The sequence below is a fragment of the Megascapheus bottae genome, chromosome 7, assembly GCF_031878675.1.
Source record: "Megascapheus bottae isolate mThoBot1 chromosome 7, mThoBot2.hap1, whole genome shotgun sequence".
NCBI classification, from domain to species: Eukaryota; Metazoa; Chordata; class Mammalia; order Rodentia; family Geomyidae; genus Megascapheus; species Megascapheus bottae.
The window spans coordinates 3294475-3317415 of record NC_143515.1 but is presented as its reverse complement, the minus strand read 5'-3'; the positions used below and the strand labels follow the sequence as shown (position 1 = coordinate 3317415).

The 22941-nt window shown below is 43.0% G+C and overlaps 1 protein-coding gene across 2 annotated transcripts in view; it reads right to left on the bottom strand.

Moving 5' to 3' along the window:
• Positions 1 to 22941, bottom strand: part of Fhl2 (four and a half LIM domains 2) — a 68234-nt gene that overhangs the window by 37390 nt on the left and 7903 nt on the right. Inside the window, exon 1 of one of the 2 annotated variants that reach the window (XM_090336078.1) lies at positions 607 to 674. The exons of the other annotated variant lie outside the window; for it this stretch is intronic. The gene's annotated coding sequence lies outside the window, so the exon portion shown is untranslated. Of the gene's footprint in view, positions 1 to 606; positions 675 to 22941 lie in introns of those variants that run through there. 2 annotated transcript variants of the gene reach the window in all.

Here is a 22941-nt window from a genome sequence, read left to right as displayed (position 1 = left end):
TCTGTCTCCTGTCTCGAATCTGTGGGCTCCCCTGGCATGCCCAGCCACACCCCCAATCTCATCCCCTCCCTCCTATTCTAGGTCAGCTCACCTTTCCCCAGGTCATCCCGCCATGCGTTCTGGTCCACTCTCTCCGGAACCCACAGTTCGGCTCTGCCTCCCCGGAGCCCTCCGTGGGGTTCAGGCCCCCTTCGTGTGGTCTTCCCCTCCCGGGTGCCACTTTCCTTGGCCCAGCGTCTTCTTCCCCAAACACTTCCAGTACCCCATGTTCTGGGCCACCCCCCCACACACACACACACCCGGTCTGCCCTCCATGGTTCGGCGTCCCATTTCCCAGGATTTCACCACCCCACGGCTCGAGCCCACCCCAAGTTTCGGGTCCCCCATCCTGGGAGGGGGGTCCATCTCGCGTCTCCGCTTCACGATAGGCAACTCTCCGGAGCCTCCTGTTCCACGGATCGTGCCCACCGCTTCCTCCCCATCCCCCACCCACTCCCCGCAAGTTTCGGGTCCCCTATCTCGGGTCTCTCCGCGATTCAGCCCCTCTCTCGAGCCCCAGACCTCACGGTTTGGGTCCGACGCCCCCATCGTCCCAGCCCCCTTAACTGGGTCTCTGCGCGTTCAGTCTCCCGCTTCGCCCAGGGCGCGCAGCGATCTCGGCGCCCCGGTCCCCTCCGCCCCGGTCCCCGGCCGGGAGAGGCACTCACGGTGCGGCGCGACGCGGCTAGGAGCTCCGGGACGCGGCGGGCAGAGGCGCTGTCGGCGGCGGGCGGCCGGAGGAGCGGAGCGGAGCGCGGCGGGCACCGCCCCCAAGAACCCCCGCCGAGTCATTTGACCAAATAAGGAGCCGCCCGCCGCCGGGGGAGGGCGTGCGCGGAGCGGGCGGGCGGTGGCGCGGGGCCGGCGCGGGCACCCGAGACCCCCAGCCCAGCGTCTGGGTCGCCGCGCCCCCACCCGGGCACGGCGCTCCTGGGCGAACCCTTTGTCTCCCCGCGCCTTTCTTTCTCTGGCTCCCAGGCGCCCTGGGCGCACGCTGCTCCGTGGCTCTTGCACAGGCCTCCGGTGGGGGCCGCGGAGTTCGGGGAAGAGGGGGAGTGTGCCCCGGCCCCCAGAGCGGGAGGCCGCGAGTGGGAAGATGGACGATCCACTCCTCACACAGGGACCAGGAGCTTCCCAGTGCCCAGGGACGCGGTTGGCACTGGAGAGCCTTAGCCTCACCTTGCTGCGGGTGCCTGCCCTAGAGAAATGATCCCAGCAGAGGATCCCATAGAACCATCCTGGATCTTTGTTCCAGGAGGGAGGGAATTAAGGGGCAGTCCAGCCCCAACTGTGAGAAAAAGCTCTTTTTCTAACAAAGTACAGTTCGTTCGCTTCCTTTGGGTTAATCTTGTGACAAAGGTTTTCCTCAAGGGTCTGTTTGGCCAGGTGGCTTGGCCCTTGTTTATTACCTACAGCCTTTTCCCTGAGCACTTCAATTATAACATCCTGTTAGAATTCTTTAAATTTTAATTGCATACTGTTAATTAAGCAACATTCTCTTGCCCGTTGAGACTCTGAGCTCTGCCAATGTGAACAGAGGCATGGGGTCTGCTGGGTTAGAGATAAAAGAGGAGCAGCCTGCTTGCTCCCTGTGCTTGCTTGCCAGCGTTATGGCTGGTGACAACATCCTTCTGCAGAGGTCAGTTTTGTTTTGCCGAGTTCCTTTCCAGTTGGTGTCTATTCCTACCCCAACATCCCGAGCCATTTCTAACACAATTCTCAAAAGCCACAGAAAGCAGATAGCTATTCCTTGTTCCTCCAAGTGTTGGAAACACAAGTGTATCCAGGAAGAGTCACCTTCTACCAGCAAAGACTGGTAGAAGACTGGGATGTGAAGCAACTCCTGGGGGTAGGGTCAGATGGCATTCGCTGTTCAAATGGTGGCAGAACAATCCCAAGCAAAGGCAGTCTCATCCTAGGGGTGTGTTTGCCCTAGGGTGGGGGGCCAGCCTTCAGAAAGATAGGTGGAAGATGATCACCTGGTTAGACACTAAAAGCATGGTGGAAATGCTATTGATCAGCATGTTAGGGTGGTATATATGTGAATGACTATGTCTCTGTGTGTCCTGAGTCTTGAACTCAGGGCTTAGGCTCTGTCCTTTAGAGCTTAAGGCTGGCACTCTATAACTTGAGTCACAGCCCCCATTTCTGGCTTTTGTCTGGTTGGAGGTAAGAGTCTCCCCTGGGCAATTTTTTTTTCTGCCCAGACTGTCTTCAAATCCCATCCTCAGATCTCAGCCTCTTGAATAACTAAGATTATAAAGGTAAGCACTAGTACCTGGCTTTGTTAGGGTTTTGTGTTTTCTTGCATGATTAGTTTCATTTTTGTTGTTGCTGAAATAAGGTATTGATATATAGCCTAGGCTGGCCTGAAATTGGTTCAAATGGTAGAATTCAAGTTGAGCAAGAGCTCTTGACCCGGAGTTTAAGTTTCAGCACCAGAAAACAAAAATCTACAATTGAATTCTGTGTTTTCCTTTAAAATTTAGGAATAGTTGATTGAGTCTATGGGGAATATAGTCAGTAAAATCCAGTCTCTGCAAACAGAGTCAGTTTCTATAACAGTTCTGCACAAGGAAAGAAGAAGTGGGGAGGGAGGGAGGAAGAGAGTGAGGAAGAGAAAGAGAAAAAGAGAGAGAAAGAGAAGACAATAGCATGACAAAAGAAGCACCAATGGCTGATGCCCGCAAGCCTAGCAATTGAGCGGATTAGAGATGGGACAATCCCAAATTGAGGCCAGCCTGGGCTTAAAAATTCAAAAGACCCTTTCTCAATCCATACCTGGACAAAGTGATGAGTGGCTGTCATGTCAAGTAATGTGGAAAGGTGAGACTGGAAGAATCCTGGTGCCAAGTAAGTCCACACACTATCTCCGCTGGCTGTAGTGGCATACATCTCTGATCCCAGAAACAACAGGAAGTGTAAAAGTAGGCACATTGGCTGTGCATCAATGGCTAACACCAATAATCCTAGCTACAGGAAGCTGAGATCTGAAGCTACTGGCTCGTTGCCAGCCCAGGCAAGAAAATCTCTGAGCAGTGGCACTGTGGTTCAAGTAGGTGGGTGGTAGCCTTGAACATAAAAAAGTCTTGGGACAGTGCTCGGGGCCTGAGTTCAAAACCAAAAGCAAAACCAAAAAAACAAAAATAGGCAGACTGTGATTTAGGCTCGTGCCTAGGTGGGAAGTGAGATTATCCTAGCGGTGAGTAAGAAATCAGGGTTGGACCCAGATGCCCCTTAGTAGAGGATTGGATCACGAAGATGTGGTATTTATACACAATGGAATTCTATGCTGCCATCAGAAAGAATGACATTGCCCCATTTGTAAGGAAATGGAGAGACTTAGAAAAAATCATATTAAATGAAGTAAGCCAGGCTCAGAGGAACATAGGCTCAACGGATTTGTAATAATTAATACACATCTAGGACTCTCCTAGCAGAGGATTACAATAGCTCAAACCCTAGATACATAAGGCCATATTATGGACCTCCAGGACATGGAAACAAGAGCTTAATTGTGAGTGACTGTTGTTCTTAATGTATTATGTTTTTTCCTCTTCTCTTGTGTTGCCCTTTGATTAATCTCATATTGTTACAGTATCTGACTTTGTTACCTGGTATATTATATATATGTTTGTTTATTTGACATAGGAGGGGAAAAAGATTAGGGGAGAGGGTAGAGGGAGAAAAATGGGGACAAAAACATGAGAAGAGGTATCAGCGTGTGAGAAATAATGCACCTCCTATCTGGTGAATATAACTGTAACCCCTCTATATGTTAAAATAAAATAAAAATAAAATAATTAAAAAATTAGAAAAGAAAAAAATCACTGAAAGAGCATTTATGGACTATCTATCTATTAGGTTTTATGTCACCTGTTTCATTGAGTTCCTGTTAGGTTTAGTTCACTTGCTAGGCACTAATGTCATAAAAGTAAAGAAAATCAATGCAGTTGCTCATCAAAGGTGATCAGGCCTTGCAGGAAATGATAAGCAAATGTGCTAAAATGCATGATGGGAAAGCGCAAGACATTGTGGGAATAAAGTGTAGAGTAAAAAAAAAGAAGTAATCAGGGTTGGAAGTGTGACTCAGTATGAGAGGCCTTGATTTCAAATACCCATGACTGGGGAGGGGCGGGGGGAGTATAGCTGACTCAACCAAGTGTAATGTATGGAGCTTATTTGCATTTTGATCAAAGAACAAAACTATTTTTGTGGAAGAGTGGGTATGTGACACTTGACAGATTATTTGCTGGGAGCAATACACTGTATCCTCATGAATTGGCATCTCGCAAGGGATTGAGTTAAGATAAATGGAGGTTGTGGGGGGATGGATGGAGTCAGTATGAAGCATTAGCAGATGTGGATCACTGAGGCTTCAGGAGAGGAACTAGGGAATCCTTTATAATAGTCTCTCTCTTTACAATTCCATAAGGGAGGAAGGTTTTGAAATTACAAATGCGTGTCCAACTTGCCATTCTCAGCCTTTCCCCTTACAGGAATCCTCTTGGATGCTTGCTTGTTCCTGTGTAAAATAATACCTCTCTGAGACTAGCCACTGTAGAATTGTTTATAATAGCAAATCCCGAGTTGCATTATGTCTTCATCAACAAGAGGCTAGTTAAGCACAGTCTAGCACACTTGACAATTATTCACCTATACAGTTGCTAAAAAGAAGGAGGAAACTATGTTAACTGTTTGGCATGTTCTCAAAGATCAACCAAGAAAAATAAAAATAGGGTACATTCCATGGGTTGTAATTAATCGTTCATGTTTATGAGCCAAAAGTTGAAAAAATGGCATATGTGGTGACTTTGGTGTAGCTGGCAAGGCAGGAGGTAGAGGTGCTTGCTTGCTTGCTTGCTTTCTTTCTTTCTTTCTTTCTTTCTTTCTTTCTTTCCTTTCTTTTTGCATACTTTTTGTGTCCTGATTTTTTTGAGCTATCTAAATGTGTTAACTACGTAAAAAATAGGAATGGTTTTCAATTAAATGTGGCACAACACCTTTAAAAGAAGTTGGAAACAATTTTGTCAAAGGAGGTTTGTTAAGAATAAAAGGAAGGCAATTTGTAAGGAAATGGAAAGACTTAGAAAAAATCATATTAAGTGAAGTAAGCCAGACCCAAAGAAACAGACTCAATGGTTTCCCTCATTTGACATAATCAGTAGAAACCTTGGGCTCTCCTAGCAGAGATTCACAATAGAATAAAACCTTGATACATAAGGCCATACAGTATGACGCTAAATGTAAGGACCTCCAGGATATAGAAACAAAAGCCATATAATGAGTGATTGTTGTCCTTAATGTACCATGTTATCTCTGATATCTTTTGCTGTCTCTTGGTTATCTCGTATTGTTACAATATTTCACCTTGTTTTCTGATATATTTTATATATGCTTAATTGGTTATTTGAAATAGGAGAGGGAATAGGGAAAATCAAGACGAGTGGGGGGTGGGGGGAGGGAAATGGGGACCATGACATGAGAAAAGGTATCAATATTTGTGAAGTAATGCACCTTCTATCTGGTGAATATAATGTAACCCTTCTATTAATTCCAATAAAATATATGAAAAATAAATAATCTTTTTAACTAAAAAATAGAATAAAGGAAGGCAGACAGCACTTCTAGATTTAATAATGTGTTTAAATGAACAATTCCAAAGATCAACTATTCAAAAATAGTTTTATTAGACCATCTGGGAAAATATATTATCTCATACATCATTGTACTCCCAGGACTTAACCATGATGTCTGATACATAAATGTGTAAGAAAATATAAGTGTGTATGAATGAATAGGCCATCACTGAAAAATGATTCGTAGCCAGGCATTGGTAGTGGCTCATACCTGAAATTCTAACTACTCAGGAGGCTGAGAACTGAGGATCAAGGTTTGAAGCCAGCTCAGACAGAAAGTCTGTAGGAGTCTCCACTTCTACCAAATAGCTGGAAGTGGAGCTGTGGCTTAGGTGGTTAGAATGCCAGACTTTGAGCAAAGAAGCTAAGAGATAGCACCCAGGCCCTGAGTTCAAGCCCTAGTTCAAGCAATCAACAAACAAACAAATAAATAATGACTGATGACAAGTCTTTCCCTTATAATTGGTTATAGAGTACAACAGATGAAGTGTTCACAGCTGGGAAAGCCAGGGACAATGATTTTCATGGGTTCTTAAGACGGGAGTCACCTAGCAGCTGAGGGTTCTGGAAGCTTCTTAGAAGTGCCTACCCTCAGGTGGCACCAGCCCTCCAGATGATTCTGATAGCCCATAATACCTCTTGGGGATTCCAGATTCAGTGATTTACCATGAATCTTAGAAAAGAGGTAGGAGGAGAGGGATTGGAGATAGACTAATGAGACCCCATTTAGAAACGTAGAAGTCCACGACATGTATTACTTACAGTCAGTTACTCCACGGGGTTGGGGAAATGCAAGATGGAAACCGAACCAAGTTTCATGGAGCAGTGTGCTCCTCTCTGTGGTAGACTTTGAGTCTCCCTGAGATGCCCAGTTAGGAACTTGGGCAATGCTCGAGGTCACCACCACGTGGCAGGGTCATGGAGTGCTACCCTCAGGCTTATCTGCGCAGAGTAGGGTAGGTTACCTTCCCCAGATGGTGGTCAAGCCAAGGGGATGGAGGCCTCATAATCAGTAGGTAATGAGAAAGTGTATGAAAACAGGAAGAGGGGTCAGGCTTTTTTACCCTTACTCCTTAGGTAGACAATTAATAAAACAGCAAGGAAATCTAAAGGGTTGTTTCCTAACTCATTGGTACCCTGGAGATTTTGAAAAGTCTTTGGTCCCACTCAAGAGGTTTTTTTTTTTTTTTTCCCTCAAGAGATGATTCTACAACTCTGGGCAGGAAATTGATGGGTGACTCAGTGTTGATTCAGAACTAATCATTCTTAATTGTCTCACATGGTTGGAAGGTGAGTAAGAGTCTAACATCAGAAAACTGGGGGAAGGGGCATCAGGGAAGCAACCTCTCTGCTCCTCTGGGCATAGGGTTAGGAGACAGGTCTCTGTGTGCTTCCACATCAGACCCCAGTGGGGTGGTCCCGAAGGTCATGAAGGCTGGACCCTCTTTTTGCAAAAGTACTGTTTATTTGCCCAGATCAGCAGCAAAACCACATAGATGAGTCAGCAGACAAAGTGCTCACCTGCCTGTCCTGAGCTGTGTAAACATGGAGACAAAGACCTCCTCCAGCAAATGGGTGGTTGGTGATAGGGTGACAGATAGTTGAATACAAACTGTTCCTTTGCCTGCCAGTCTGAGAGGAAAAAGCCCAGTTCTTCCTCAATGCGCAATCTCTTCCCCTTCCCATCCCCCATCTGCCAGGCTCTGGTTTGGAAAATTCCTGCCACTTTCTTGTGAGACACAGAGTTTCCATATTCTGTTTCTTCACCATCTTTTTTTTTTTTTTTACGAACGATTTTACGATACAAATAGTCAGTGCTTCAAGCCTCAAAACATGTCTGACTTACAGCCAAATCCACAAACAACTCTATGATTCTGAGTTTTCCATGGGTGGTTAAAGCTTATTTGAGCATTGGATACAAGTTTCCACTGTGGCTTTGATAACCTCCTTATGAAAGGCTCTGTAATGAAACCAATGAAAGTCACAGTCCTTTTGATGATTAATGATCCTAGACTCTTTCAGTGATAACATTTCTTACATATATCCTGAAAAAGGGTGTTCCCTCCATGAGATTTTTTTTTAAGGAAAAAAGTGTAAAACTCACTCAGGTTTTGAGATCCCTTGTGTCTAATCTTAGTCCTTTCCATTTAGTTATCTGTTTGCCTTCTTTGACAGTCACACCCACTTTTCTCCTTAGTCAACTATTACAAAGTCCACTTTTTAAAACAAATGCAGAGTTAAGTGGCTCATGCCTGGGATCCTAACTACACAAGAGGCTGAGATCTAAGAATCATTCTTCAGAGCCAGCCCAGGCAAACCAAACTATAATACACTTATCTTCAATTAACCACCAAAAAAGTTGGACGTGCAGGTATGGCTCAAATGGTAGAGGGTTGGCCTTGAGCAAAAAAGCTAAGGAGAGTGTGAAGCCCTGAGTCCAAACCTTAGTATCAGCGTGTGTGCGCGCACACACACACACACACACACACACACACACACACACACACACACACACATGAAGTCCAGGCTTATGCAAACCTGGACAAATCCTGTTGTGCATGAACAAATTACCTCCCTTAAATGCCTGAAAATATTGTTTGTTTTATATTAAATTTAAATTTTATTGTAAAGGTGATATGTAGGGGGGGTTACTGCTAGATAAGTAAGGTAATGAATACATTTCTTTTTGAATAGTGTTATCCCCTCCTTAATTTTCTCCCACTCTCCACCCCAGAGAAAACCACCCGTTTTGTACTTGTGGCCTTGACCATTCTTCTGGCACCCTTGCCTTTGAGTGGGAGAGGATTATGCTTTACTTGCTTCTCAGAGTATTTACTTACACCACACTAAAATTGTACATTTTATAAATTATTTTGAGTCAGTCTTTAAGATCTCAAGCTCTCTATGTACAGTCTTGATAGTAACTCAGAAGTCATTTAATATTATTTCTACTTTGGCATTGGTGAAAGTCATTAACAGAAACTATGAATGGTCTAGCAAGGGAGGACTGAGGCCAAACTGGCCCGCAGAGGATTGGGTTGAATTCTGGGACTGGGAACTATTTTGGATGCTGTCATAGCGTTCTCTCACTACAGCAGATAATCAGCTTGAGATAATCAGCTTATAAAGAGACAAGGTATAGGGCTGGGAGTTTGGCCTAGTGGTTAAAGTGCTTGCCTAGCATGCATGAAGACCCGGGTTCGATTCCTCGGTACCACATACATAGAAAAAAGCCAGAAATGGTGCTGAGGCTCAAGTGGTAGAGCTCTAGCCTTGAGAAAGTCCAAGGACAGTGCTCAGGCCCTGAGCTCAAGCCCACGACTGGCAAAAAAAAAAAAAAAGAGACAAGGTATGTAGCTCGAGGTTTAGAGGCTCCAGTCCATGGTTCCTGAGCCCCATTGTTTGGGCCTGTGATGTTACCGACTGTCATGAGGCAAGTCAAAAATCACTCATTTTTGTAGCCAGGAAGTAGAAGGGAAAGAGAAAAAAAGGGGTTTAAGGTCCCTTCAAGGACAATGACCTAAAATCCTCTGATGAGGCCCCACTCCTTAAAGGTTCCATAATTTCAACAGTAGCACATGGGGAACCAAACCTCACCGGCTCTGCCACCAGCCGTGCTGGGAATTGAACTCAAGACCTTGTGCATGATAAGCAAGAGCTTTACCATTGAGTCACACACCTCTCCTGGTGACACAGGCTTTAGCACTTAGGATTTGAAGAGAATAAATAAGCTCCAAATTATAACAGAAACAGTGTGTTTGGCCACAGCTAAGTACCTATACCCTTTTCTGTCTTTACCTCACTTGTGAAACAGGAGATACAACTTCTCTTCCTGTTTCAAAGAGTTAATTTCAAAGTGCCAGTCATTTTCATAGCTAATTGACAGTTGAAAATTTTCTAGATGCCTGTGGAAAATTCTGCGCAACAGTATATATTTCTTCATGATGCAAAGCTGTGCTTACGTTCTCCCAGAAGTCAAGTTTAAGGCTATCTTCCTCCTATCTTAGAAGAGGCTTTACAATCGGATCTGAGTCACACAAGAGCCTTTGGGGACAGCTGAGCTTCTTGGTTCATCATTGCAATGAATGGTTGAATGCTGAAATAACAGAAAAGTATTTCCTAACTTGTCTCATGCTTCATATCCCCTAGCTAGAACATCTTCCCCACCCCCTTCTTTAAATGCAGGGCCTGGGGCTTGAATTCAGGTCCTGGGCATAGTTCCTGAGCTTATTTGCTCAGGGCTAGCTCTCCACAACTTGAGCCACAGCTCCATCTCTGGCTTTGTGATGGTCAATTGGAGATAAGCATCTCACGGGCTTTCCTGCTCAAGTTGGTTTGACCCACAATATTTAGATCTCAGACGTCCAAAAAGCTAGAATGGCTGGCATGAGTCACAGTCACCTGGCTAGACCTTTTTTTATTTTTTTTAGAAACCAAAAACATATTCTAGGCCACTGAACTGTAAAATATCTTCGGAATCTTCAGTGTAGTGACATGCTGAGCAATTATTCCACATGGGTGCCGGATTAGACCTTTGCCTCCTGAGGAGCTGGTGGACCCCCAGTGCAAATTCTAGTTGGGTATCTGAAACATTTATCTAGCTGTCTTTTAACTAAACACAGAATCTTGTAGTTTTTTTTTTTCTCTTTGGCTATCCTCTCCCCAGTTTGAAATTTCACTTCCATTTTGCTCATGACCATGGTGACAAGCTTATCATACCATGAGCTCAGGGCCTATTCCCTCTGTTGGGTCACAGCAACTAAGTCTGCATGATGTTGTATTGCTATTGGCCATGGAGTTTCTAGGTCATGCTAAAAGCAGATGAAGAAAAAAAGCTCAAAAGATGTTCTTTTCTGAAGGATATATTTGGAAATTTATCAAGCCAGGGGAGCAGAGACTGTAACCCGCAGTTAGGAGAGGGTCTTTGAGATACTCCCTGTTCCTTCTCTTTACCTTCACAGATTCTACCATAGGAAGATAATACCTTAAATCATGAAGTAAGTGTGTGTGTGTGTGTGTGTGTGTGTGTGTGTGTGTGTGTGTGTGTGTGTGGTGTGTATGTACTGGTAGCAGGGATTGAATTTGGGGCTTTGCTCCCTTGTTTTTCTTATTTCACTCACAGCTGGTGCTCTACTGCTTGAGCCACATCTCTAGCTTGGCTTTTGGTTAGTTTGAGATTCAGTTTCCCTGATTTTTTCTACTCTAGATGGCTTCAAGCTTCAATTCTCAGATCCCAGCCTGAATAGGATTACAAGCATGAGCCACTGGCACCTAACTATCCTGTATTATCTTATCCTATCCTAGCCTATCCTATCCTAGCCTAGCCTAGCCTAGCCTAGCCTATCCTATCCTATCCTATCCTATCCTATCCTATCCTATCCTATCCTATCCTGTTGTATGGCATCAAATCTATCTGACCCTTACCACAGACTCTTAGAATGCATTAGTAAAACATGTGAACCTCTTACAAAGAAGGAATAAGACATTTGCTTCTGAATTCACAGCATTTTATAATTTGGCCAATATTTACTGAATTTAACTTAGGTTTTCTAATAAAGTGACTATGGGCCGGGAGTTTGGCCTAGTGGTACAGTGCTCACCTAGCATGCACAAAGACACAGGTTTGATTCCTTGGTACTAACATACATGGGGGAAAATGCTGGAAGTGGTGCTGTGACTCAAGTGGCAGAGCTCTAGTCTTGGGAAAGCCCAAGGACAGTGCCGAGGCCCTGAGTTCAAGCCTCGGGACTGGAAAAAAAAAAGTGGCCATATGAGAACTTTACAATATAGGGCTCCACATGGACCAAACCTGAAGTAGGTTTGCTCACTCGGGCAGTTCACCAAGAAGGGCTTAGTCCTGAGACTCATCTTGCAGACAACTTGAATCAAAGTGAAGCTAAAGACCCCAGCCTTGCAGAAGGCAGTAGACGTGGACTTAGGAATCTTCCTGCACTAAGAGGAGTAAGAAATTGGGTTCAAAATCCCTGGGTGCTGTAAGGAGGTGGCAGACAGCCTGAATGAATGTGCCCGTGCCTGAGAGACTGTTTCTCTGTCTCCATGACCAGCTGTTCTTCCTTAGGGCAAGCCCATTTCTCGGCCCCCTGGCACTCCAAGCCTGAGCCTTAGCAAACCACAGAGAGCACAGCTCCCTGCAAAGTCTACATTTGTAGGAACAAATATCTGGTGAATTTACACTTTCCCTTCCATGATGTGCTGCCTTGCCTGCCACAGGGGCAAAGCAGCAGGTAAGGTGAATCTCTCAGGGACTACTGTGAAGCAAAATGTATCTTTCGTCTTTATGACCTTATTGTCTGTGGTATTTTGTAGCAATAACAAAAAGCTGGCCAGCATACTTTTCCTGATCCTAGATGAAGAGGCTCAATCATTCATCATGGCTATTACTACCTTTCCTCTTTTCTCTTCTTTCTTTCTTTCTCATTTTTTCTCTTTCTTTCCCTTTTCACTTCCCTTCCAGCTTTCTCTCTTCCTTCCTTCCTTCCTTCCTTCCTTCCTTCCTTCCTTCCTTCCTCCCTCCCTCCCTCCCTCCCTTCCTTCCTTCCTTCCTTCCTTCCTTCCTTCCTTCCTTCCTTCCTTCCTTCCTTCTTTTTCTTTGGTGCCATTACTCAGGGCCTTAGCACTGTCCCTTAGCCTTCTCACTCAAGGCCAATGCTCAAACTAGAAAGGAGACAGCTTCACTTATGAAGGGTGTAGAACCTTCCATCCACGTGCCATATAAAACTCAGGAAATCATTTGGTACATGACAGGCCATGTACTTTTCTTATGCTTCTCATTGGTTGCCCGTAGCCATCTGCCTGCGTTGATAATTTTGTATGGCCTGGGAAAGATGTTATCAATATTGATATGGCCCTTTTTAGAAAAGATTCCTCCCTGCTACACAGACATAATTATTCTGACATCAGAGTAATGATCATAGCCAGGTGCTGGTGGCTCACACCTGTAATCCTAGCTAATCAAGAGGCTGAGATCTGAGGATCCGTGATTCAAAGCCAGCCTAGGCGTGAAAGTCCATGAGACTCATCTCCAGTTAATCACCAGAAAACCAGAAGTGGCGCTGTGGCTCACATGGTGAAGCGCTAGCTTCAGATGAAGAGCTTAGGGGCAGCGCCCAGGCCCAGAGTTCAAGCCTCATTCCTGACAAAAACAAAACAAAAAACAATAAAAGAAAGCTGATCATAAAATTAAAGCAGGTTGACATCCATTTTATCCTACAATGTAGATGAAATAGGATATTAGCCTAAGTTTCTAGTATTATCATTGGGCTATTTTTTTTAAAGGTAGCCTGTTACTTGACAGGACCTTTTGTGGGGCACACTCTGAGGACTTGCACAAGCTAGCTCATACAGGGTATGTATAAGCAAATGCTCCAGGTTCAGAGCAGTGAGGCCTGGTATTTCTCAGGGGAAAGAAAGGTAATAGTTGTCGTTTCTGCAGTATTTGTCAGCAAAGGGGCCAAGATACGGATAAGGCCAGGAGTAATAGTAATACAGGAGTGTATTGGTTTCAAGTTTGTTAGTTTGTTTTTCTGGGTAAGTTTCACTGAGTTTCCCAGACTGGCCTCAAACTCCTAGGCTTATACAACCCTTAGGACTCAGTGTCCTAAGAAGTTGGGATTACACACCAAACTGTGTGCGTGTGTGCGCATGCCAATACTGGGGTTTGATCCCAGGACCTGGACGCTGTCCCTTAGCTTTTTTGTTCAATGCTGGACTCACTTTGGCCACAGCTCTGCCTTCAGATTTGTTGCTGGTTGATTTGAGTTTCCTGTTTGGATTGGCTTCAAACCAAATCTCCAGAGACCTCAGCCTTCTGAGTAGCTAGGATTATAGGTGTAAGCCACTGAAACGCAGCCATTCCAGACTCTTTAAAGCCGTAAAATCAATAGAAAATCAGATCACTGGGTATTAAGAATGACTCTAAGATAATTCTACCCTCATGGCTTGCAAGGTATGAATTATCAAGAAAAATTATCAACAAGACAAAACAACAGAAACTCTCCAACAAACAAATTCATAACAGAGGATGAATCCAGTTTTGACTAAAACAAAAATGCTCTGTGGCCAACATTCCAGTAGCAAAATTTCCTAAACTTCTGGTGGTATTTATGTGGGGGTTATAGCTACTGTGTGTGTGTGTGTGTGTGTGTGTGTGTGATCCTGGGGCTTGACTTTAGGGCCTTGATGCTTTTTTTGCTCAAGGGTAATTAATACTCTACCACTTGAGCTACAGCTCCACTTCTGGCTTTTTTTGGTGGTTAATTGGAGATAAGAGTCTCATAGACTTTCTTGCCTAGGCTGGCTTTGAACCTCAATTCTCCGATTCTCCCCTAAGTAGCTAGGATACCATGAGCTACCAGTTAGCCAAATTTTATATTAAACCCAACATGGCAAAAATTAGATGATAAAAGAAACCAATGGAATGAATAAGGTCTTCCAGAGGAGCAGGGATTGTTAAATGGCACAGGTGGGGGGAAAAGGAAGCAGCATTACACAATTCCGCAGATAAGGAATCTGAGGCCCAGGGTGGTTAAATGCCATGCCCAGGGCCAGAATGAATTGTATAGATTGCCCTCAAATCAGGAGAAAGTACTACTCCAAAGACTGCAGGTCTTTCTGGCTTTATGCTCTAAGTCTGGGTTTGATTTCCTGTCTCTTCCTTATCCTAAAGCTGTCTAGGGCCCCAGTTATCTCATTTGCATAGTAGGCAGTCAATTCTCTAGAGATCCAAAGGATGTTAGGATATGATTCTCAGGAATCATGACATGAATATCCCCACATATTTAAATAATGCAGCCTATTAACAATCCCTTGGCAGCTTGTGACACAACTTTCTCTGATACAACTAACTGTAGCTCAAAGGATATTGGCTTACAAACTCTTTGAGCTAGAAAGTTCTACTTGTGTATATTTGTTGTACAAAATGCAAACATATGGATATTATGCTTCTGATGACAAAATATGAGAAGCACTGTAAATGTCTATAAGCAGATGAAGGGTGACATTCACCATTGATCTGTACAGTAGAGCACTACAGTTCTAGCAGTATGGAAGAATCAGACCATATGGAACCATCATGAAGACAGTGTTAAGTGAAAAGAGTAAAATGAAAATCATTACTTCCATCTGGAATAAAAAGTGTCCATTATATGGTCACTGAATATATTCAGTGGTGCTCCCATAAGATAAAGATGAAGCCAGGCACCAGTGGCTCACACCTGTAATCCTAGCACTCAGGAGGCTGAGATCTGAGGACTGTGGTTTGAAGCCAGAAAGGAAAGTCCATGAGAGGCTTATCTCCAGCCAACCACCAAAAAGCCAGAAATGCTGTTAGAGTGGTAACCTTGAACACAAAATCTCAGGGACAGAGAGTTCAAACCCTAGAACTAGCACATACGAAAAAAAAAATGAGACAAATAGGGCTGGGAGTGGGGCCTAGTGGTGGAGTGCTTGCCTAGCATGCAGGAAGCCCTGGGTTCAATTCCTCAGTACTACATACACAGAAAAAGTCAGAAGTGATGCTGTGGCTCAGATGGTGAGTGCTAGCCTCAAAAAAGCTCAAGGACATTGCCCAGCCCTGGGCAAGGACTGTTCAAGGCCAGGGACTGGCAAAAAAAGATGAGAGCTGGAAAATTCTCTCTCTCTCTCTCCTCCGTGTGTGTGTGTGTGTGTGTGTGTGTGTGTATGTGACATAGAGAGAGAAACTGGAACTTGAACTTAGGGTCTAGAGGCTGTCCTTTAGTTTTTTCACTCAAGATTAGTGCTCTGCCACTTGATCCACAGTTCCACTTATGGCTTTTTGGGGGTAGTTAATTGGAGTCTTATGGATAGTTGTATACAAACCATAGCACTCTATAATGTTAATAAATAACAATGTTTCTGGTATATATGCTCTCCCTAATATATGTATACTTATTATTATTATTATTGAGTGTGCTCCTGCTCGCATAAAGAATATTTATTTTAAAACAACATATGGTTACATCTCTTGCCATAAAGGAAATGCAAGTCAAGACACCTCTGAGATATTGCATTGTTGTAGCAATATAAACTAGTACAACCACTCTGGACAGCACTTTGGATTCCCTAAGACCCAGCATATCATTCCTGGGCATCTTCCTAGAGCATCACAAGTAAGGATACCTTAATGATACTTGAACAGTCATATTAATTACTGAACTATTCACAATAGCCAAGTTGTAGAAACAGGTCAAATGCCCCAGAATAGATGAGTTAATAAAAACTGTGGTACCTATACACAGTGGAATTTTACATAGCCATTAGAAAGAATAATATTATGTCATTTTCAGGGAAATGGATAGACTTAGAATAATGCATGTTAAGTGAGGTAAGCCACACTCAGAGAGACAAATGGCACATGTTTTCTCTCACACATGGAAGCTAGTTCTAAACTATCCCAGGACTTGATAAAGTACATAGGACTCTAGACAAGGAACACAGCAGCACAATGCCTACGTGCATCTGATCATATAAAGTAATATGTATTTAAGAGCTGGGACTCTAGTGGTAGAGTGCTTGCCTAGCATGCATGAAGACCCAAGTTCAATTCCTTGGTACCACATACTTAGAAAAAGCCAGAAGTGGTGCTGTGGCTCAAGTGATAGAGCTCTAGCCTTGAGAAAGCTCAAGGACAGTGCTCAGGCCTTGAGTTTCAGCCCCAGGACTGGCCAAAAATGTAATATATAGATATATAAACTCCAAGAATCAGAATCAAGTAGTTTTTACCTTTGTTGTTGTCGTTTTCTTTTTGTCTTGTTTGTTCACTTATCTGTCATCGGGAGGTATGAGAAGGCACATAAACAGGGACAAAGGGAAAATAAATGTAGCAGTGGTTGATACTCACTGCATAGATCCTATGTTGAACATGAACTATACGTCCAGGACAAAGGGAAACTCAGAATGAGGGAAGGGATGATATTATCTTGATTTATAATAATCATTTTAAAAACCAGTGTAGTGTTTATGCCAACAATAGCTTCATACACTCCCCACTTCCCAGGAAGATGTTATCTCTTGTGATTGATTTAATTTAATTTATTTTTTTGTGCCAGATTCTGGGGCTTGAACTAGGGCCTGGATAATGTACCTTAGCTTTTTATTCAAGGCTTGTGCTCTGCCACTTGAGCCAGGACCCCCAGTCTAGGCTTTTGATGGTTAAATAAAGGTAGAATCTTTTAGACTTTTCTTCCTAAATTGACCTTGAACCTTGATCCTCCAATCCCAGTCTCCTGAGTAGCTAGGATTACAGGAATGTGCTGACAGCACCTGGTTAGATTCAATTTCATGTTCCCTATGGCTTTAGGAGCAGTCGACGATTACATGTAAACATGGACATATAAAACATAGTCATATGGATGAACATACACATATAACGCACATAGTCCGGTGTGTCAAAGCTGATAGCAAGTAGGTTTGCTCAGTACATCGATGTCAGAAGCACAAAGGACCAAAGTTTGTGATGTGACAATGCTTCTATCAGAACTGTCCCTAGTGTTAAGTCGCACAGGATTCTTCACGTGTGCAGCATCTCTGAAAGGCTAGACAGGGCATTTAAAATTAGCAGTGAAGCTGCTTCTAGGCAGAGATGCAAGACAGGAAAAAGGAAACTGGAATACAAGCTATTTTCTATTATTTCTCCTTTTTGTACCTTCTGAATTTTACACCATCTCTATTTTTTGAAAGATTTTATTAACACTGCTTTTTACATTATATCTCAAATGTCACGTGTAACAAACAAGTATTCAAGAAGGGAATCTATATGCAATCAGTGGCACATAGATTATAGAACATAATTAAAATTAAGCTGAGGGGTTATATATCATAGATACATATCAATCTATATAATATAACATTATGTCTATAAAGTATATATCCTATCATAGATTTTATGTCTATATAGTTATATCTCCAAGACTATGTCTATAACCTTGGGCACCTGAATATTGAATCATCACTCTTGTACTGTTTGGACCTAATATCCACTATGTGTATTTATTAATAAATAAAATAAGAATGATATCCTCTATCACAGTAAAGGCAATTTAAGCCATCATGGCTTTAAATAACTAAAATTTGTTGATATTTTAACCCAAGAGAATGAAAGTGGCTTTTTATTAGACAATGGAATAATCCATGGCAGAATTTGCAAGAACAGAAACTGTGTCTGTGAAAATCACATTAGAGTGTGTTGGGGAAAAAAGAACCTGATGAAAAACTGTTCCTAAAATAGAATTTAAAAAGTAAGCAAAGCAAATTCCTTAAAAGCACAGAGATGCATGCACCTCTAAACTGCATTGGCTTAGTCCCAAGTTAGGCAGCAAGGTCTATGAACAACACCAGTCTCCCTATAAAGACACAATGCTGAATCACACATGTATCCAGATTAGTTATGACACAACTTTATCTTTGCCTCTGTGTTTTATATAATGGAGGCAGATGGGTAACATGAAGGAGAGTTGAACCATATTCAATCAATTTCATTTAATGATATCACCTATTCTTTCCTTTTTACTCATAATCCTTATATGTACTTTAATAGTATTATGAGTCCCAAAGGGTTTTGTTTACATACGTCATATCTATTGATGCACGAAAACTTTAAACTGTGCATGGACAAACAGCTCACATCTGTAATCCTATCTACTTGGGAAGCTGAAATCATGGGGATTCAGGTCCAGGCCAGCTTGAGCTAGATCAGGGTCTTCAGTTTCATTTTCATTCAAGTTGTCTGCAAGATGAGACTCAGGACTAAGCCTGAGTGAGAAATCTGCCTCATTAGTTTGGTCCATGTAGTACCCTATATTGTAAAGTTCTCATGTAGCCACTTTATTTAGAAAACCTAAGTTAAATTCAGTAAATATTGGTCAAATTACAAAATGCTGTGGATTCAGAAGCAAATGTCTCATTCCTTCTTTGTAAGAGGTTCACATGCTTTCCTCTGCTAACGCATTCTAAGAGTCTGTGGTGGGAGTCAGATAGATTTGATGCCATACAACAGGAGAAGATAGGATAGGACAGGACATGATAGTTGGGTGCCAGTGGCTCATGCTTGTAATCCTAGCTATTCAGGCTGGGATCTGAGGATTGAAGTGTGAAGCCAGCTAGAGTAGAAAAGTCAGAGAAAGTGAATCTCAAAATAACCAGGCAGAAGCCAAGCTAGAGGTGTGGCTCAAGTCTCAAGTAGTAGAGCACCAGCTGTGAGTGAAATAAGACAAACAAGAGAGCAAAGTCCCAAATTTAAATTTAATCCCTGCTACCACTACACACATGTACACACACACACACACACACACACACACACACACACACACACACACACACACACATTTCATGAGTAAAGGTGTTATCTTCCTGAGAGAAAGAACAGGGAGGTGTCTCAAAGATCATCCATCTCTTTACTCTGGGTAGCAGTCTCTGCTCCCCTGGTCTTATGAATTGCCAAATCTATTTTTCAGAAAAAAATAACTTTTGAACTTTTTTTTTCATTTCTGCTTTTAGCATGACCTAGAAACTCCAAGGACCAATAACAATACAATATCAAGCAGATATAGTCGCTGTGACCCAACAGAGTGAGAGCAGAATGGTTCAAGTGGTAGAGTACCAGCTTGAGCAAAGAGTATAAGAGACAATGCCCAGGTCCTGAGTTCAAACAAAATTATTGGCACATGTGCACACATGCACACACATGCATACACACACTCATAAGCATAATCAATTTATTTTGCTGCTAGCAGTATTTCCCTTTTGCTAACAAATGGACAGTACCAAGAGTGTATGCATTGTGTGTGTGTGTGTGTGTGTGTGTGTGTGTGTGTGTTTGTCTGTCTGTATTAGGATTTAAACTAAGGGCCTAGACACAGTCTATGCTTTACCACTTGAGCCATGCATCTATTTCTGGCTTTTTGCTGGTGAACTGGCAATAAGAGTCTTATAGGCTTTCCTGCTCAGTCTGGCTCTATGATCCTCAGACCTTAGCCTCCTGAGTAGCTAGAATTACAGACATGAGCCACCAATGCCTGGCCACAGTAATTGAGTAAGCCACTGCAGGGAAATATGTTTATCTTTGCGTCTTGCCCTCTGGTTCAAAGAGTAAGCAATAAAAGGCCACATGTATCGTCTTGCTGAGCTGTATTCCCTACTGGATGCAATGTTCAACCACTTGCATTAGTCAAAGTCCTCTGGGTTCTTGGAAAAACAGGCAATTCCCAGAAGAGAAGAGTCTTCCAGCTTTCTGAAAAGACAATGTGTTTTCTGTCTTAGCCAATTATGAGCAGCCCTAACCCCACCCTCATCAGTATCCATTTTTTGGTGTCTAAAAGTATTTGAGTCCAAGTTACCTTAATCAAGCTCCATTTTCAAGCTGAAAGTAACCCAAATAGATAATGAGAAACACATGGTAAGTAAAGGAAACAGCATGTATACTCAGGTATTTTGCAGTTGGCTCTATCTCTCCTTCCAGACATCCTGCCCAGGGTTGGCCCCTTCTGCTCCACAACCCCTGCTCTAACCAGCTGTCAGGAAAGGAGGCTTTGATTTGGGAGCCCCTCCCCATTTCCTGTCACTGCCTTCTATCCAATGACAGGAAAAGAACAGTGGCACCCTGAGACAATGCCCAAGCAGGGCTGCACTATTTTACACTTGCTCTGTGGCACAGAAGAAAGTTGATGAGAATGCACACACACACATACTCACGTGGCATGTTCACACACTGGCACAAATTGTGCCTCTCTGTGGATGCTTACAGAAGCTAGAACTTCTAATACCCAGTATATGTGTTTTTGGTTTTCCCAGAGATCTCTGCCCCTCTCTGGCCTTCTCACCTTTCAGTGACACAAGAAGTTTTGTTGTTGCTTTGTGATGTTGCTTGTGTTTTTCTTTTCCTTTAGTGATAAAGACACATGTTCATGGAAGTGATGAATGAAGAAGCCATTTCATCAGCTCTCAGCTGAAAAACAAATCAGCCATGTGCAAAGGGAGGGTGCCCAAAGGAAGAGCAACGGAGTAGCTGGCACACTGAAAGGGCCCAGGCAGGGGGAAGAGAAGGCTGAATGCAGTGCCCACAGGAGAATGCCAGCTCTCTGAGAGCAACCTGCTCCAGAAGTGTCATTTTGCCTCACACCCACTTCACGCCTCCCCCATACAGACTAGAATAGTCTACTGTCATGATAGAATTCCTGTCCTAATATGAGATGTACTGTTTCATATGTTCCACCTCTTTTTATACTTAATTTTGTTAAGTACACGCCCATCTCTAGCTGCTAAGCTGCTTTCCTAGCTCACAGTACACTAGGAAGCTACAACAGTCAAAAAGACTGACAAACAAGAGCCTTCATGGCCTGCTAGACAACACAGTAGAGAAGCAAAGAGCTCAGACCTTAGGACCATAGTACAAAAGAAAAGCTGGCCAGCAGGAATGCCCATAACTGCCTGTGGGCAGGCAATCTCTGGCTTACCAATGGAGACACCCAGGATGGGTCATCATAGAGCCCACTTGTAAGAAACAGGATGTTAGAATTTATCTTCCACATCAAACGAATACAAAGGTTTAAAACAGCTACAGGCAAGTGTACAGAGAGGGAATAATCTCCCCTCTGTAACAAAGGCAGTTCTTCTAGGGCCTTAGTTCCTGTGGTATGAGACCGTGGGGGACAAAGATTGACCTGCCTTCAGCAGCAACAATAAAGACACGTCCATGTGCATCTGTGGACATACAACCATACCTCAACTAATGATGAGGACACATTCTGAGAACCACATTCGGTGACACTGTTGTTTTTTCATATATATATATATATATATATTTATATTGTAATTAATAGAGGGGTTACAGTTTTATTTGCCAGATAGAAGGTGCATTACTTGACACACATTGATACCCGTTCTCATGTTTTTGTCCCCATTTCCCTCCCCCCATCCTCTCCCCTCATCTTGTTTTCCCTCATTCCTTTTCCTATTTCAAATAAACAAACTATATACAATATACCAGATAACATGGTAAGATACTATAACAATATGAGAATAACCAAGGAACAACAAAAGAGATGAGAAAAAACATAGTACCTTAAGAACAACAATGACACAATATATAGCTCTTGTTTCCATATCCTGGAGATCCACTGTTGTTTTAAGAACAGCAAAACATGCAACTACCCAACACTAGAATTAGTACCTTCTACTATACCTAGGCCATGTGGGATAGCCTTTCTCTTCAGGTATAACTGACAATTGTGTTACAACAACAAGTAATTATGTATCTAAGTATATAATGAGCATTGAAAAGGCACAGTAAAAGTACTGGATGAAAAGAATCATCCTTTTTTTTTTTTGATTGGTTGTGGAGCTTGGACTCTGGGGCGGGGCGCTGTCCCTGAGCTCTTCAGCTCAAGGCTTACCACCCTAACACTTGAGCCTCAGTGTACCACTTCTGATTAATTAGAGGTAAGAGTCATGAGGGCTTTGTAGTGCCTGGGTTGCCTTTGAACCGTGATCCTCAAATCTCTGCCTCTTGAGTAGCTAGGATTACATGCAGGAGCCTCCACACACGGTGAAAAGAATCATTTTTATTCATTGTCATCTTATGGGACCATCATGATTTTTTTGTTATGGTGCTGGTACTGGGGCTTAAACTTAAGTCCACATGGTCTCATTTGACTTTTTATTCAAGTTTGGCACTCTACCACTTGAGCCACACCTCCATTTCTGGATTTTTGCTGGTTCATTGGAGAGAAGAATTTTCTGCCAGGGCTCAGCCTCCTGAATAGTTAGGATTATAGGTATGAGCTACCAGCACCTGGCCATAACATTGTTTTGACCTACATGTCATTCTACAATACATGGCTCTATAAAGTGCCTCCATTATAATCATGAATTTTACAAATGGCCACCCCCCATAAGGACAATTGAGGAAAAAATGTCTACAGTATGCTTCATTGCAAACATAGCCCATCGATAGATTTACCTTTACTTTCTGTAACACTGTAATACACAGTAGGGAAAGGACTAAAATAATGCCACTGGGGACCAGATAAGAACTCCTGTCTCTGGAAATCACGGTCATGATATCTTCCTGTGGTCTGAAGACTTGCTTAAGCTTCTGAGTACCTCTTACCTAAAGGGTTGGAGATCCCTTTTAGAGTCCTGGATGCTCCTGACTATCCCTCAGTGGGTGGAAGGTACCAATCACACTTGTGAGACTATCCCTGTGTATAAATAATAACTTAGCTCCCAG